This window comes from Hemitrygon akajei, chromosome 6, assembly GCF_048418815.1.
Source record: "Hemitrygon akajei chromosome 6, sHemAka1.3, whole genome shotgun sequence".
Classification (NCBI taxonomy): Eukaryota; Metazoa; Chordata; class Chondrichthyes; order Myliobatiformes; family Dasyatidae; genus Hemitrygon; species Hemitrygon akajei.
The window spans coordinates 39759028-39775863 of NC_133129.1; the positions used below are offsets into that span (position 1 = coordinate 39759028).

The following is a 16836-nucleotide window of genomic DNA, read 5'->3' on the forward strand; positions in this document are numbered from 1 at the left end:
TGCCCCAGAGAAAACAAGTCAACTCTATCCAGCCTTGTGTGATAGCATACACCCTCTAAGTTGAGCAGCATCCTGGTACCCTCTCCAAAGCTTCCTCTAACGGGGCGACTAGAGCTGTATGCAATTTTCCAGATGTGCCCTGTCCCTTGGCAACATGCAAAAACAAATGCTGGCTTGGGGCCAGGAGTCTCCTGAACTACCTGTTTGTTGTTTCACTCGACTGGAGCCCACCCTGCCCCTCTCTCCCTGCATTCTACTGAGCTGTGAGACAACCATCTCCTGAAACAAACCATCCATGAAGCACTATATGTCACAGATGGACTTAAATGAGATCCACTGTTGCGCAAGCTCTGAAACACAGACTCCAAAGCTCCGACAGCTGATAACACTGCCTCCCCTTGTGGTTGACCAGGACACAGGAAGCATCCTGGCATTCTTACACAGCACAGGAGATGCCCCGCCATATGGCACTTGGCAGCAGTCCGCCAACCAGCCACTTCCATGGTGCCTGGATGAAGTTGGGGCTTGATTTATTCTAGGTCTTTCCGTGTAGGTCTTGCCCTTTTAGGGCAATAATGATTTCAGCACCAGAAGTGGCTTGAAGAAGTACTGACCCACTTTATGTGCCTTCCTCACTGCTGCCTCTGTTTAGTAGTGTGGTGCGGATTACGTTGGAATGGATGACTTAAAATAAGGGGAAAAAAACAGATCTGGTTCTTTAAAGGCTGAGGAAAAAACATGTTGCTCAGAAGTAGGAGACTCTTTGCTTTCATTATGTTTAAAGTAATGAATGTGGCCCTTCAGTGTGTTTTAATATATGACCATTTATGTTCCTCCTCTGCCTTGGATTTCTTCACAATATCCTCTCACATTGATTTTACTGTCCAATCGATGCCAAATTTATAGGATGTTTTGGAATATGTACAATATAAATCTGCTTTACTTCTTAACATTTGAGTAACAATGAATTACACTTTGAAAAACTGAAGCACTGTTGTGGGACTGAATCAGCTGAAGTCAGCTGTTCTGTCAGGTTTTACAGTGTTTAGATTAGCTAGTTTATTTATTTCTCCATGCAGTTTGGAGCCTATTGATCATTGCATTTGATACCAGAGTCTGGACACTTAAGTATATGAATGACGTTTTATGTTGTCCATTAAATTTAAATGGATTAATACCTCAGTCAAAATAAATATCAAATTAACATGTCACATGCTGCAGTGCACACAGAATTTGTAGACTTTTTTTCCACTCACCAATGGGGAAGGCCTATTTAATTGGCTCAACACTTGCAGTCACTTTTAACAAATACACTGGCAGTTCATAAAATAACATTTAAATCCACTGCTCAACTACACTCACATATAAGTCCAATATGCTTCCTGCTATCAAACAAAAAGATAAAAATATATTTCTGTAAAACTTTTCTTACTGTAACCCTGTGAATAACAATTTTTTTACATTTCCTAGAAATATGTACTGAGCTTCACTCATGAAATTATTAGCAACCTACAGTTGAAAAATAGGTCACTCGGCAGATTTTGAAAGGATTTTTTTGTATGCAGACATTTTAAAGCAGCAGACAGGTTTTTCATTTTTCTTCAAATCCGGTATTAATTTGTCTGCAGGATTTGTACAAAACAGATGTATGTTGGATTGGTTTTAAAGGTTTCGCTACCAGGAAAACTTACTTTCAAATTCTATATACATTTCATCTTAGCAAGAATATTCCCGGAAAATCTGACGAACTCCTTTAAAAGAGAATCCTGCTGTGTGAGAGAAAAAACATGCAATAGTTGCACGCAAACGTAATTACAACTGAAATGTTAAACATAATTTGCCATTGATTTCTGACTTGACTTCTGTAAATAAAAGATTTCCTTTGCCAAGCACGCCATTCATTAGTGGTTTTTGGATTACAAACCTCCCTTACTTTAACAGATATTTTCCTGGGAACATTCTGTAAATGCGAATGACTTTTGTCTTCACCACATCAGCACCTCCCCCAGCAGACAGTGCAGCTGTGCTAAGTGCAGCAGCCCAGATTTCATGAGAGCACAATGCCGTCTCAATGTGCATTACATAAGCAGCATAAAATATATCTTTACACCGAAAGATGGCAACTGTCTGTCAGTCTCATTCAATTCAAGGATTAATAGCATTTTCAGATTTCTGTGCAGAATAAACATGGTTTCTCCATGCACAGTTAATGTTGAACTGCCCAGTTGCACAGATTGATTTTCAATCCACAGTCACAGAATAAGTAGGCCGCAGTCCAAGTACTTTCATGATTTTGGGTGGTGTGCCAAAATTCTCTTCATGAAAGTACTACATTTTCCAGCAGACTATATATAATCAATGCTCATACTTAGAAAAAAGAATGGGAACAAGAATTCTGAAGTCTTGGTGGTTTATTTGAACCAAGGAACTTACAATTTATTTTAGCTTAGTTGGTTCTGTACTTAAAACATCACTGTACAATGTCTTCATTGAAAGTTTTTCCTCACCACCAGTTTGAGCTAGAAATTGCTTGAAGTCTGAACTTCTCTCAGTAATGTGTTCCAGATGTGTGCAGAGTAGGCCAAGTCTGTGACTGAAGCACAACCAATGTCCATTGGTCACGCTCTGTGCACTTGTGGCGAGCCAGCTTACACAGAGACTCAGCATTAAGGTAATCTTAAATAAAGGAAATCTGTTTTTATTTTAAATCCCCTTTCATAACTATCGTCATTTACATTTACATCCAATTAAAAGCATTAAAGGCATTCCATCACTTGGATACAAAGTGATTCCAAATATCACTGAACTTTCAACTCATTGATAAATTTCCCTAAATGATATCCCTCAAAGGAATCCATTGATGCCTCCACATGATAATGAGACCCTGGCATGTTTTCACACCACAAGAAATAGTTGATAGAAATAGAGGAATATCAAAGCGAGACACCACAATGTTGAATATCCATGTATACAAGTTAAGAAAATCAAAATATACCAAAGATATATGTGAAAATATTAACATCAAAGGCAATGATTTGGTACAGAAAGACGTCAGATGGTTTTATGATGTGGAAATATACAAAGCTGTTAGGAAGGAAAAGCCTGTCTGGTCCATTGAGCCTGTCTCACACAGTTGTGATGTCTGAAGTATCACAACTGGATACTTCTACACACCACAAGCATGTTACAAAGAACATGGCACATGACAGCACAGTACAGGCCCTTCAGCCCACGATGTTGTGGCAGCCTTCTAACTTACTCTGAGATCAAACTCACCCTTTCCTCCTGCATGAGCTTCCATTTTCTAGCATCCATACACCAACCTGAGAGTTTCTGAAATGGTCCTAATGCAGTGTTTCTCAATCGGGGTTCCGTGAGAGATCACCATTAAAATAAACATAGTTTTATTGAACTTTGTGTGACAGGCATTGCTAGTGCTCGCAGTGTGGGCAGTGACTGAGCAGTCCTGTTAGCAATCTCATTAGAGGTCTCTCAATCCAGTATGGCGGTGCACAGCAGGACCGTTATTTGGCTGAGTTTTCTGTCTCCCGAAATACCTTTCCCGACTTCCAAAATCAATTTGCAACCTTTATTTAAAAATTCATTCTCTATTCAAAAGAGCATTGACAATTATTTTTGGATTATTATATCTACAATTTACTGATCATACTGTAGATATATTAATTTTCATGCAGGGGATCCCTAAGACCTGAGAGAGGCAATGGGCAGGCAAGGAGATAAGGTGAGAGTGTGGCCACATTCAGTTTGGAGAAACTACACCTTATATTCCGTCTGGGTAGCTTCCAACCTGATAGCATGAACATCAACTTCTCGAACTTCTGGTAATGCCCCCGCCCCCCCCCTTCACCATTCCCCGTCCCTTTTTCCCTCTCTCACCTTATCTCCTTGCCTGCCCATCGCTTCCCTCTGGTTCTCTTCCCACCCTTTTCTTTCTTCCACGGACTTCTGTCCTCTCCTATCAGATTTCCCCTTTTCCAGCCCTGTATCTCCTTCAGCAATCAACTTCCCAGCTCTTTACTTCACCCCTCCCCCTCCTGGTTTCACCCATCACCTTGGGCTTCTCTCTCCCCTTCCCCCACTTTTAAACTCTACTCCTCATCTTTTTTCCTCCAGTCCTGATGAAGAGTCTCGGCCCGAAACATTGACTGTACTTTTTTCTATAGATGCTGCCTGGCCTGCTGAGTTCCTCCAGCATTTTGTGTGTGTTGCTTGGATTTCCAGCATCTGCCGATTTGATGGAGTTGCTTTTGTGATTGGAAACCTGTAACCAGTGGTGTATTGCTGTTAATTATATACACTATGGGAAGGACGTGGCTGCACTGGGGAGAAGCCATGGATGACTCAGAATCAGGTTGAATACCACTGCCATATGTCATGGAATCCTGGGATAAAATGTTATGAGGAGAGATTGGATGATTAATAATGTTGTTGTCAGGCATGATTACTACACAAAAAGCCGGTGGTGTTGTTGATAGTGAGAAAGATAGTCTTAACTATTTGAATGTTATTGAACAGCTGGTAAATTGGGCAGGGCAATGACATGGAATTTAATCCTAATAGTATAAGGTAATGCATTGTTTGAGGTGCAATAAGGAAACAACATATTCCATTTTTGGAAGTTGTGGGGCGAAAAGGAATATTGTGGAACAAAGAGACCTTGCTGTGCAAATGCAAAATGCTTGAATGTGTCAGCACAGGGAAGTTGTAGAGTGAAGAAGGTATATGGAGTGCTTGACATCATTAGCTGAGGCCTAGCAGGAAGGTTTTGGTACAACTCATGGCACCAGAGCCCTGGGTTCAACCCTGAACTCTGGCACTGTCTGAGACCATAAAACCATATGACCTAGGATCAGAATTAGGCCATTTGGCCCATCCAGTCTGTTCTGCCATTCAATCATGGTTGATTTATTTCCCTCTCAACTCCATTCTCCCAGTGAGAGAGGAAAGTTTAAAGGAGATTTACAAGGGAAGTTTTTTGTTAATGGAGGGAGTGTTAGGTGCCTGGAACACGCTGCCAGGGCTGGTGGAAGTGAAAACATATGTGGTGTTTAAAAAGCTTTTCAACAAGGCACATGAATATGCAGAGAATATGTCATCATGTGCAGGCAGAAAGGATTAGTTTAATTTGGCTTCATCTTTGTCACAGACGGCATGTGGGCCAAAGGGCCTGTTTCTGTTCTGTTCGATTCTAACCATTCAGAACACAATAGGTTTCAATAAATAACTGCCATTACCAACTTTCCATTATTTAGTCTTAGTGCTAACACTGCCATTCAACTGAGGATTTGTTCTTCCAAAGTATACTGTTACACTCTGGCAGATTATAATGTTGTTTAATTTAGTTTTACTGGAAACCTATAAATTAAAATCAAAACTTAAATACTAGTAACAAAAGTTCAAAGACCTTTTATAATAGTAACCAAGAATGGAAAAGTACAGATTGAGGGATCTGCCTGTGCATTCCTTTACAAAATCTTCTCCAATTTCAGCCAAATCTCCTCCCCAACAGTCAGAAAGAATCTCCACATCAACTTCAATGTGCGGTTGAAAACCTCTGGCATTGCGAGGGCCGGATTGTGGAGTAGAACACCTTCCTGCGCAAAGGTTGCAACCTGGTGGAGGAGAAGGGTCACGCATTGGATTTGTACAGGATTAGTACCGAGCAGTCTCCGCTTGGAATTGAACTGAAATAGGTTGAGAGAGACGATTGTGAGTCATAGTTCATATTTCTCCAAGGTTTTTGGGCAATTCCATGAATTCAGAACCAAAGCAAATAAGGGATTAGATTGTTGTGATAGGTGCTTCTGGTCCAATGCGCTCCATTCTGTCCTTGCCCAAGATTTTACTTAGACCAAATCTGGAATATTACTTAAGATTTATTTCCTCCTGTCTTTAACAGAATTTTCAGTGGAGAATGTAGAATCTAAGTAGTTGGAAAAGAAATTGAGAAAGCCCATTAGAGTGATTCCCAGCATGAAGCAACTTAGTTTCTCACACGGATTTAAAATGATATGTGAATTTAGAAGCAAAGTGAAGATAGCACACTGCAGTGTATTATGGTTTAAGGGAATTGATGAGAGTGTGGATCTTAAAAGGAAAGTTATAACAGGATAGGTTTAGTAACCTGACAGAACAGCACTAAATATTAGTTATATAGTCTTAGACACATTGAAGAAACAGACTTTTCAGCCACCATGCTGACCATCAATGTACCAATTCATCCGAATCCCATTTGCCTGCACCTGTTCCATGGAACATTATGTCTTGCTGATTCAAGTGCCTTTCTAGATTCTTACTAAATGTGTAAGAGCACATGCCTCCAAAACCTTTCAGTGCATTCCAAGTTCCAACCGCCCTATGGGCGAAAGAATTTCACCTCAGATCCCCTTTAAATCGCCTCCTCCTCCTCCTCATTGTAAACCAATGCCCTCTGATCTTAGTTGGCTTTGCCATTGGGGAATGTTTCCTACTATCTACCCTACCTATGTCTCTCACACCTTTGTATACCTGTGTCAGTCGCCGGCTCTGCTCGAGAGGCAACTGTCCCAGCTTACACACCTTCTCCTCGGGGCTCAAAGTTTAATGTAAATGTATTATCCAAGTATGTATATACTACCTTGAGATTCACAGGCATTCACAGTAGAACTCTGAAATGTAATAGAATCAAATATAATAGATATAATAGAATAGAGAAACAATGCCTTTAAAAAGTATTCAACCCCCTTGGAAGTTTACATGTTTTATTATTTTACAACATTGAATCACAGTGGATTAATTTGGCTTTTTTTCACACTGATAACAGATGTCACAAAAGCCAAATTAAATCTGTTGTGATTCAGTGCTGTAAAGCAATAAAACATGAAAACTTGCAAGGGGGTGAGGTGAATACTTTTTATAGGCTCTGTATATACTGTAGAGACTGACAACCGATGTGCAAAAGTATACAATTTATGCAAATGAGATAATAATAAAAATAATAGATAGATAAAATAAATAATGAAAAATACTTCATGGCATTTTATCCCAAGATTCCTGATTAATCTTCCCCATTTTCTCTCCAGTGGTTTGGATCCTTCCCATGGTTTGGTGACTACAACTGCACAGTGGTGATTTAAGCAATATTTTATAAACCTATAGTATCAGGTGGAGATAGAACATGGAAACAGCTCTTTAGGCCAATCGAGTCCATACCAATCACCAATCTCCCATTTTCGACTAACCCCATTTTTTAATTCGCCCCACATGCTCTTCAACCCCCCTCGGATTCTGCCTCTCACCTACACACTAAGGGAAATTTACAGTGTTTACTGGGATACGATGTTACGAGGCATAATTCATTATTTGTTTATTTATCTATCTATTTAACTGGCCATCTTTGGGAGAAAACCCAAAGAACCAGAGGAAACCCATACAGTCGCAAGGAGCATGCGCAAACTCCTTATCTGAGAAACGATGTGCTGGGGTTGGAGAGGGCCCAGAGGAGATTCATGAGAATAATCCCAGGAATGAAAAGGTTAACACATGAAGAGAGTTCGATGGCTCTGGGCCTGTACTTGCTGGAATTTAGAAGAAAAAGGCGGGATCTCATCGAAACCTATCGAATATTGAAAGGCCTGGATAAAGTGGATATGGAGGGGATGTTTCCTACAGTGGAGGAGTCTAGGACTGGAGGGCACAGCCTCAGAATACAAGCATGTCCCTTTAGAACAGAGATGAGGAGGAATTTATTTAGGAAGAAGGTAGTGAATCTGTGGAGTTTATTGCCACAGACAGCTGTGGAGGCCAAGTCATCGGGTATGTTTAAAGCTGAAGCAACAGACACAAAATACTGGAGGAATTTGGTTGGTCAGGCATCATCTATGGAAATGATTAAACAGTCAACATTTCAGGCAAAGACCTTTCTTCAGGACAGAGAAGGAAAGGGAATAATGCCAGAATAAAAAGGTAGGGGAGGGGAAGGAGGCTAGCTAGGAGGTGGTGGGTGAAGCTGGGTTAGTGGGAAAGATCAGGGGCTGGGGGAGGAATCAGAGAATGTACCATGGGAGAAATAGAAAGAAGAGGGGTCCCAAGGGGACGTAATATGCAGGAAAGAAGAGATAAAAGGTCAGAGTGGGGAATAGAGGAGAGGAGGCAGCAATTTTTTTACTGGAAGGAGAATCAATATTCATGCCATCAGGTTGGAGGCTATCTGGATGGAATATAAGGATTTGCTCTCCGATCTGAGGGTGGCCTCATCCTGGCACATGAGGAGACCATGGACCGTGACTTTGGAACGGGAATGCAAATCGGAATTAAAATGCTTAGCCACCAGGAAGTTCCCTTGTAACGGCTGGAGTGGATGTGTTCGACGAAATGGTTCCCCAATTTACAACAGGTCTCACCAATGAGGCTGCCTCAGGAGCGCAGGACACAGTGGAAGGACCCCAGCAGATTTGCAGGTGAAGTGCTGCCTGGGACCCTGAACAGAGGTGTATGGGCAGGTGTAGAACTTAGGCCACTTGCAGGGGTAAATTAGCGGGGAGGGAGGAACGGACGAGGGAATCACAGAAGAAGCAATCCCTGCAGAAAGCGGAGAGTGGAGGGTAGGTAAAGACATTTTGGTGGTAGGATCCCTTTGGAGATGGTGGAAGTTGTGGAGAATGATGTGTTTGATTTGGAGGGTGATGGATGGCAAGTAAGGACAAGAGGAGCTCCATCACTATTAAGGTGGCGGGAAGACGGGGTGAGCGCGGATGTACGAGAAATGTCCTCTGATGCCAGGAGAAGGTCAGGTGTGCTAACCTGAGTTACACCTGAAAGTATTCGATCCAATTTTGTGATTGGTGTGATTTCACTAATCGTGTGAATATTATTCTGATTATAATTCCTAGTCCACTACTTCTACTTCTCCACAGACTCCAGGAACCATCTCCATTTGAGTGAATGGTGGATATCTGTGGCAATTCAAAAGCTGATGGATATCTGAAATAAAATTGGAACAGGATGGAACCGTTCAGCAGGTTGGACATTAAGTCATAAATCAGGCAACAGAGAAACTGGCCCAGACTCACTGAGTCTTCACCGATCAGCAAGCCCTCACTTACTGTACATCTGTCTGACTCTAATGCTAGTTTAGTCTTCCCACATTCCTGTTAATTTTCTACAGATTTTATCACTTACCTACGCACCCTTGGCAATAGTTGCCAATTAATCAACTGACTTGAACAGCTTTGGATATGGGAGTGAACCGGTGCAGAAAGCACACATGGGGACACAGGAAGAATGTGCAAACTCCACACAGATGGCAGTGAAGGTCAGGTTTGATTCCAGATCATTGGCACAGTGAGATGTTAGCAATATCAGCTGCACCAGTGTTTGAAGAGAAGTAGATTTAACTTTTCAGATCATCAAAACAGGGAAAATGAGAAAAACAACACACACAAAATGCTGGTGGAACACAGCAGGCCAGGCAGCATCTATAAGGAGAAGCACTGTCGATGTTTCGGGCCGAGACCCTTCGTCAGGAAATGAGAAAAATGAGGGTCTTGTGTTAGGTTGCAGAGAAAGTAGGATTGGATGGACTATTGCTGGGAGGGTGAAGTCAGGATTGTCCAGGTCATCCCAATATGGCCCTTGTTAGATATTTGGATATGGCCAAGTTAGATATGGCCCTTGTGGCTAAAGGGATCGGGGGTATGGAGAGAAAGCAGGTACAGGGTTCTGAGTTGGATGATCAGCCATGATCATACTGAATGGTGGTGCAGGCTTAAAGGGCTGAATGGCCTACTCCTGCACCTATGTTTCTATGTTTAATTTTCCTGAACAGTTTGATTAGCAGATTAGTAAGAGTAGTTATATATATTAAAGCTTTATCGGAGTTGTTGCTGGAGCCTGAAACAATCTCAAGAAGTATTGGGATCACCTGAATCACTCGGTCTTCAAAATGGAACTGATATTCGCTTTGTCCTATCCATTTCTCTGCAACTTCGTGCAAACTGGTTTTCCAGTGCTGATGACACGTCTTCCCTGAAATGACATTCATTCCCTTTTCCGACATATTTTTGAATTGGTTCCAAGGTACCGTGGATAAGGGTAGGTCACAAATTGAACAATGCTAAACCTGGAGATAAGGTAATACTCTGAAAGTCTGGCTTCTGATTGTCTGTAAATCCTGATGAGCTGGTATTTGGCTCACTCATTAGTTTGGAGCTTGATCTGTAGATCCAGAGTGTGGCCCCTGATCTGGAGGTTCAGACTGAGCTGGGCTCATGGTCCAGCTCTGGGACACCAGGGATGAAGCAGACAAGTCAGTTTGTGGGAAGAGCCAGGATCTGGAAAGCTTAAATATTTCCTGCACCCTTTAAGCCCACTGGGTTCACTGGAAATTGTATTATACCTTTGTGTAACAAATAAAAGAAGTGAAATAAAATTGTGTTTTGGGATTAGCATACAATTATCTGGAAAACCTGATAGTCTGCCACCAGCAGACTGTTTTTGGAGTTTAGCTTTAGGTGTGTGCAATGTTAAGTTTTGATAGTGTGCTGTTGAATACCAGTAAGTTGGAATATTACAGAGGAATGTTATAATGATGAAGTAACCAACAGATGGCAATGCCATCTGACTTGTTTGGAAGAGCGAACCTTTGCATTTTCCTAATTGGCGTTGAAGCACACACCCCGAAGGTAGAATTTTAATTTACTGATGATGGCATGATTTTACTTCAGGAGGCATACGAAAATCTTATTACTGGCAGTGGCAGTACAATTGCTTCTGTTACATCTGATCTGATCCTACACTCAGTTGACACTTTATTAGGTACCTCCTGTATCTAATAAAATGGCCGCTGTGTGTAGGTTCATGGTGTTCTGCTGCTGTAGCCCATCCACTTCAAAATTTGACATGTTGTGCATTCTGAGACGCTCTTCTGCACACCACTGTTGTAGTGCGTGGTTGTTTGAGTCACTGTCGCCTTCCTGTCAGCTTGAAACAGTCTGGCCATTCTCCTCTGACCCCTCTCATTAACGAGGTGCTTTCTCCCACACAACTGCTGCTCACTGAATGTTTCTTTTGTTTCCTGGTCTAACATTATCTCTGTAAACTCTGAAAATCACCAAGGGATCAATAGTTTCTGAGATACTCAAAGGACTCCATCTGGCATGAATACTCTGATGTTCGGTGTGAACAAAAACGGAACCTCTGGACCATGTTTGTGTGTTTTTATGCACTGAGTTGCTGCTACATGATTGGTTGATTAAATATTTGCATTAACAAGCAGGTGTACCTAATAAAGTGGCCACTCCAAGTTGGGACATGCCTGGTTACAAAAATCTGATCTGTGTGCCAATCAAGTCCCTTTCCGTCATACACGGAAATCCACTTGGGCTGTAGAGATCTGGAAGTCTCTAATCTAAAGAGCCATTGAGAACAGTCTAATTGAAAATCCTAAAACTGAGATTGCAAGATGTTTGTAAATGTGAGATGTTATGAGTCATATGTCTGGAAATTTAGTTACGCTATCTATATAGTAGCTCCATATAGTAACTTCGGTACATTGTTCCCTGCCTTTGAAATGCATTCTGTTGAATTTCCCTCATCCTGTTTATTGGAGATAAGTTGGGAAGGCAAATGAATTTATGATTCAGAACAGCCATGTCCTATTTGGATAGCAGTACTGGCTCGAGAGGCTGAATAGTCCACTCCTCCCCCCTTGTCCCAAAACCACTAACCTTTGTTTAAAAAATAAACTTTTTGTGTCAAGTGGAATCAAATTATTTGACATATTACATATATTTAGGATCATAAATATAAGCCCCTTCTAAAGAGATGCTAACTAGATGATGTGCACGTTCTAATTAGATGAACAAGCTTCAGGTGTATACATTGAGAACTGTATGGAGGAAGATACTATAAAGTATAAAACCACATTTAGGTGGTAAAATGTACAAAGTAATTGATAGTTTTAAAATTATGACATGAATAAGTACATATGCACGGCACATGAAATTTCTGTGCAGCATGTGACACGTCATTTAGGACTATAGTTCCATTGTCCTGACTACACAAGAAAAAATAGCAACAACTATACTAGACCAGTGACGCTTCCCTCCCTGACACTCCAATCAACTTCTATGCCACACTTTGAGGCATGCAACACAATGCCACCATGAATGCCACCCCCTTCCCAGGTGAGCAGCGACTGTAACAGCAGCAGATGTGAGGAGGACTCCACAGAGAGTCAATCCCTGTAAAGAGTCAGGCTAGACACCAACCCAGGCCGAGTACTCGAGGAGTGTGCACACCGGCTCACTGTGTCATTCACAGATTGCTTCAACACTTCGCTAATCTAGGCTGCTGTCCCCACAGGTTTCAAATCAGCCACCTGTACCAAAGAACTCTACACCTCCAGAAATAAACTTCTATCTGCCATAGCACTGATGCCAATCATCATGAAGTGCTTTGAATGGCTGGTAATGATACATATCAAAAACTCCATTCCTTCCATATTGGATACTCACCAATGCGATTACTGAAAAAAGCTCACTATGACAGATGCCACAGCATTCAACTAGCCCTAACACATATAGAAATAAGGAAACTTATCTCAGAAGGATGATTTCGCCCGACTCCGGCCCCCCTAGGCCTGAGTCAACGTAGTAGTAGATGATTCTGGATTCCAGTTTGGCATTCAACACTATTGTCCGACAGATCTTGGTGAACAAACACCTACTCCTTGGTCTAAGTACACCACTGTGCTACTGGGGTTGGACTTCCTAATGAACAGACGTCAGATACTGAGGATGCACAACCACTCCTCCCTTCCCCCCCCCCCCCCCCCCCCCCAGGGCTGTGTGCTGATCCCACTGCTGTACACCCTGCTCGCACGTGACTGCACAGTCAAACACCCGAGTAATCGTCGTTTACTGGCGACACGATGGTGGTGGAGCTCATCACCAATAAAGATGAGATGGCCGACAGAGTGGAGTTGCAAGAGCCTGAGATCTACTGCCAGGTAACTAACCTCTTACTCAGTGTCAACAAGACAAAGGAGATGGTTATCGACTTCAGGATCACTTGTACCACTCACACAACTCTTTACATCGGTGGCACAGCAGTGCAGACTGTGAGCAGTTTCAAACTCCTGGGAACTCCTGAAATAAACAATCTTGTTTCTTGAATCTTACCAATAGTTTGAGTGGTCAGTTTCAAGTTCAAGTTTATAGTCAGTCAATGCACACAAGTATAATGCCAAATGGAACAAGGTTCCTCTGGACCAAGGTGCACAACACAGGACATATAATAAACCTGAGAAAGTCTGCAGATGCCGGAGATCCAGAGCAACACGCACAAAATGCTGGAGGAACTCAGCATCTACGGAAATGAGTAAACGGTTGACATTTTGGCCAAGACCCTTCTTCAGTTGTAGGTACTTCTTACAGTACATATAACTCACAACACGTAAAGTAATATTACCACAAATAAATTAAGGAACAACAATATATTTTCCAGAAGATTGACATTTAGGCACAAGTCAGAAATTAAACAGTATAATGTCATGGGCACTTCATAAGTGACATGACCTCGGTGCTGGCATGGAGTTCAGTGGTCTTATGGTCTGGAGAAAGAAGCTGTTTCCCATCCTAACATTCCTGGTCCTAATGCAGTGGTGCTGCCTGCCTGAACGTAGTGGGTGTTGGGTCAAAGAGGTTGTTGGGTGGATGGAAGGGATCCTTGATAATCCCTGAGTACACAGCGCTCCTGATAAATGTCTCTGATGGGTGGAAGAGAGACCCCGATTATCCTCTCAGCAGTCCTCACAATCCCTTTAGGATCTTGCCATAAATGATCAGATATAATGTTTGCTGAAAATAATTTTTCTGAGGTTTAAACCAAAGCACCATAAAACAAAATCTGAGAAATCACACAGGACATCAGCAAATGGATAATAATCTTGAAATATATAAAGCAGAGGTTTTACTTTCCGTCCTTTGGCACAAGAAACATCACTGCAGACCTCCCAACAACTGCTTGAGAAGCAGGCCCAGAAGAGCCCGCAGTTTACACTATCTGGTGGAAACCTGAATGACGTTTTCAGCGGTTTTGCAGCCAGGAATTTCACTGGAGATTTCAGGGTTATCCAGCTGAAGGCTTGGTATCTTCAAATCAAAATATTAACCGCATTCATGTGCTTTGCAAAATTTTTAAAAAAGGCTATCTACTGATGAGATAAAGCACGACTTGTGGAGTATAAAGACTGTTCGTGCATTCTTTGCTTTGACATGACAAGTCTACTTGAATAGATAATCATGATTCAAAATGCCTTCCTTTATCTGCCTTTGTTATTGCATGTGGGCAGTATCGATCATTGGGCATCTCAAAGGATAAGGAGGATTGAATGAAAAGAATGTTGAGGTGGGCATGCTCCACTGGAAAAATCTGAAAACAGCCATTAAACTGAGCATATTTCTGCATTATGCTCAGTGTTGTGGTGAGTAATGCAACCTAATCCCTTTCTTGTTTGTCTTTGTAGTGTGGCTGAATGCACGATCCAAAGAGAGTAGCATTAAACAAGTTTTTTATATATCAGAAGAAAATACCATTGGCAGGATTATCATGCGTATGCAATAGTTATTTTTACAATAAAATATATTTATTAAGTTGAATGCAATGTATAAACATAAATTGAGAAAACTCCTAAGCTGCGTTTGCATTTTTGTTCAGAAACGGTAAAAGAAAATCTAACACGAGGAAATATGCAGATGCTGGAAATTCAAGCAACACACCAAATGCTGATGGAACACAGCAGGCCAGGCAGCATCTATAGGGAGAAGCACTGTCGATGTTTTGGGCCGAGACCCTTCGCCAGGCCTTTCAGTTAGTCCTGACAAAGGGTCTCGGCCCAAAACGTCGACAGTGCTTCTCCCAATAGATGCTGCCTAGCCTGCTGTGTTCCACCAGCATTTCGTGTGTGTTGCTTGAAAAGAAAATCTAGTTTGTGAGGCAGCTAACCATATCCATTCAAAAACAGAAGAGAATATGCAGATGCTGGAAATCCAGAGCAATGCACATAAAATGGTAGAGGATCTGAGCAGATTAAACAGCATGTATGGAGAGGAATAAACAGCTTAGATCCATCTATTTATTTCAAGATCAAGTCCAAGTTATTGTCATTGAGCCACACATGTATACAGCTAAACGAAATAATGTTCTTTAGGGACCAAGGTGCAAAACACAGTACATATACAGTCCCTAAAAAAAGTATTCAACCTCCCCCCACCCGGAAATTTTTGTGTTTTACTCTTTTACAACATTGAATCACAGTGGATTTAATTTGGCTTTTTTGACACTGATCAAGAGAAAAAAGACTTTTCTGTCAAAGTGAAACAGATCTCTACAAAGTGATCTAAATTAATTACAAATATAAAACACAAGATAATCGATTGTGTGAGTGTTCACCCCCTTCAAGTCAGTATTTAGTAGATACACCTTTGGAAGCAATTCTAGCCTTGAGTCTGTGTGTATAGGTCTTCTTCAGCTTTGCAATTTTTCCCCATTCTTCTTTACAAAACTGCTCAAGCTCTGTCAGATTGCATGGGGATCGTGAGTGAACAGCCCTTTTCAAGTCCAGCCACAAATTCTCAATTGGATTGAAGTCTGCATACTGACTTGGCCACTCCAGGACATTAACTTTGCTGTTTTTAAGTCATTCCTGTGTAGGCTTTGCTTTATGCTTGGGGTCATTGACTTGCCGGAAAACAAATCTTCTCCCAAGGTTTTTCTCCAGGATTTCCCTGTATTTTGATGAATTCACTTTACCCTCTACTTCCACAAGCCTTCCAGGGCCTGCTGCAGTGAAGCATCCCCACAGCGTGATGCAGCCACCCCCATGCTTCATGAAGTGTTTTCAATGATGTGTGGTGTTTGGCTTATGCCAAGCATAGCTTTCTTTTGTTGGCCAAGGAGCTAGATTTTGGTTTCATTAGACCATAGAACCTCCTTCTAGCTGACTTCAGGGTCTCCCACATGCCTTCTGGCAAACCCTAGCTGAGATTTTGTAACAGGTACAACGAGGAGCAGGTAGGGAGACAGATTCTAGAAAGGAGTAATAATAACAGGGTTGTCATGGTGGGAGATTTTAATTTCCCAAATATCAATTGGCATGTCCCTAGACCGAAGGATTTAGATGGGGTGGAATTTGTTAGATGTGTTCAAGAAGGATTCTTGACACAATATGTAGATAGACCTACAAGAGGAGAGGCTGTACTTGATCTGGTGTTGGGAAATGAACGTGCTCAGGTGTCAGGTCTCTCAGTGGGAGAGCATTTTGGAGATAGTGATCACAATTCTATTCCCTTTACCACAGCATTGGAGAGGGATAGTAACAGACAAGTTAGGAATGCGTTTAACTGGAGTAAGGGGAAATATGAGGCTATCAGGCAGGAGCTTGGAAGCATAAATTGGGAACAGATGTTCTCAGGGAAATGTACGGAAGAAATGTGGCAGATGTTCAGGGGATATTTGCGTGGAGTTCTGCATTGGTATGTTCCATTGAGACAGGGAAAGGATGGTAGGGTATGGGAACCGTGGTGTACAAAGGCTGTTGTAAATCTAGTCAAGAAGGAAAAAAGACCTTACGAAAGGTTCAAAAAACTAGGTAATGATAGAGATCTAAAAGATTATAAGGCTAGCAGCAGGGAGTTTAAGAAAGAAATTAGGAGAGCTAGAAGGGGCCATGAGAAGGCCTTGGCAGACAGGATTAAGGAAAACCCCAAGGCATTCTACAAGTATGTGAAGTGCAAGAGGATAAGACGTGAGAAGATAGGAACAATCAAGTGAGAC

At 41.8% G+C, this 16836-nt stretch overlaps 1 long non-coding RNA gene across 1 annotated transcript in view; it reads left to right on the forward strand.

Moving 5' to 3' along the window:
• Positions 1 to 16836, forward strand: part of LOC140728704 (uncharacterized) — a 78484-nt gene that overhangs the window by 16140 nt on the left and 45508 nt on the right. Inside the window, exon 2 of the long non-coding RNA XR_012099157.1 lies at positions 14354 to 14485. This is a non-coding gene — a long non-coding RNA (uncharacterized lncRNA). The remainder of the gene's footprint in view (positions 1 to 14353; positions 14486 to 16836) is intronic.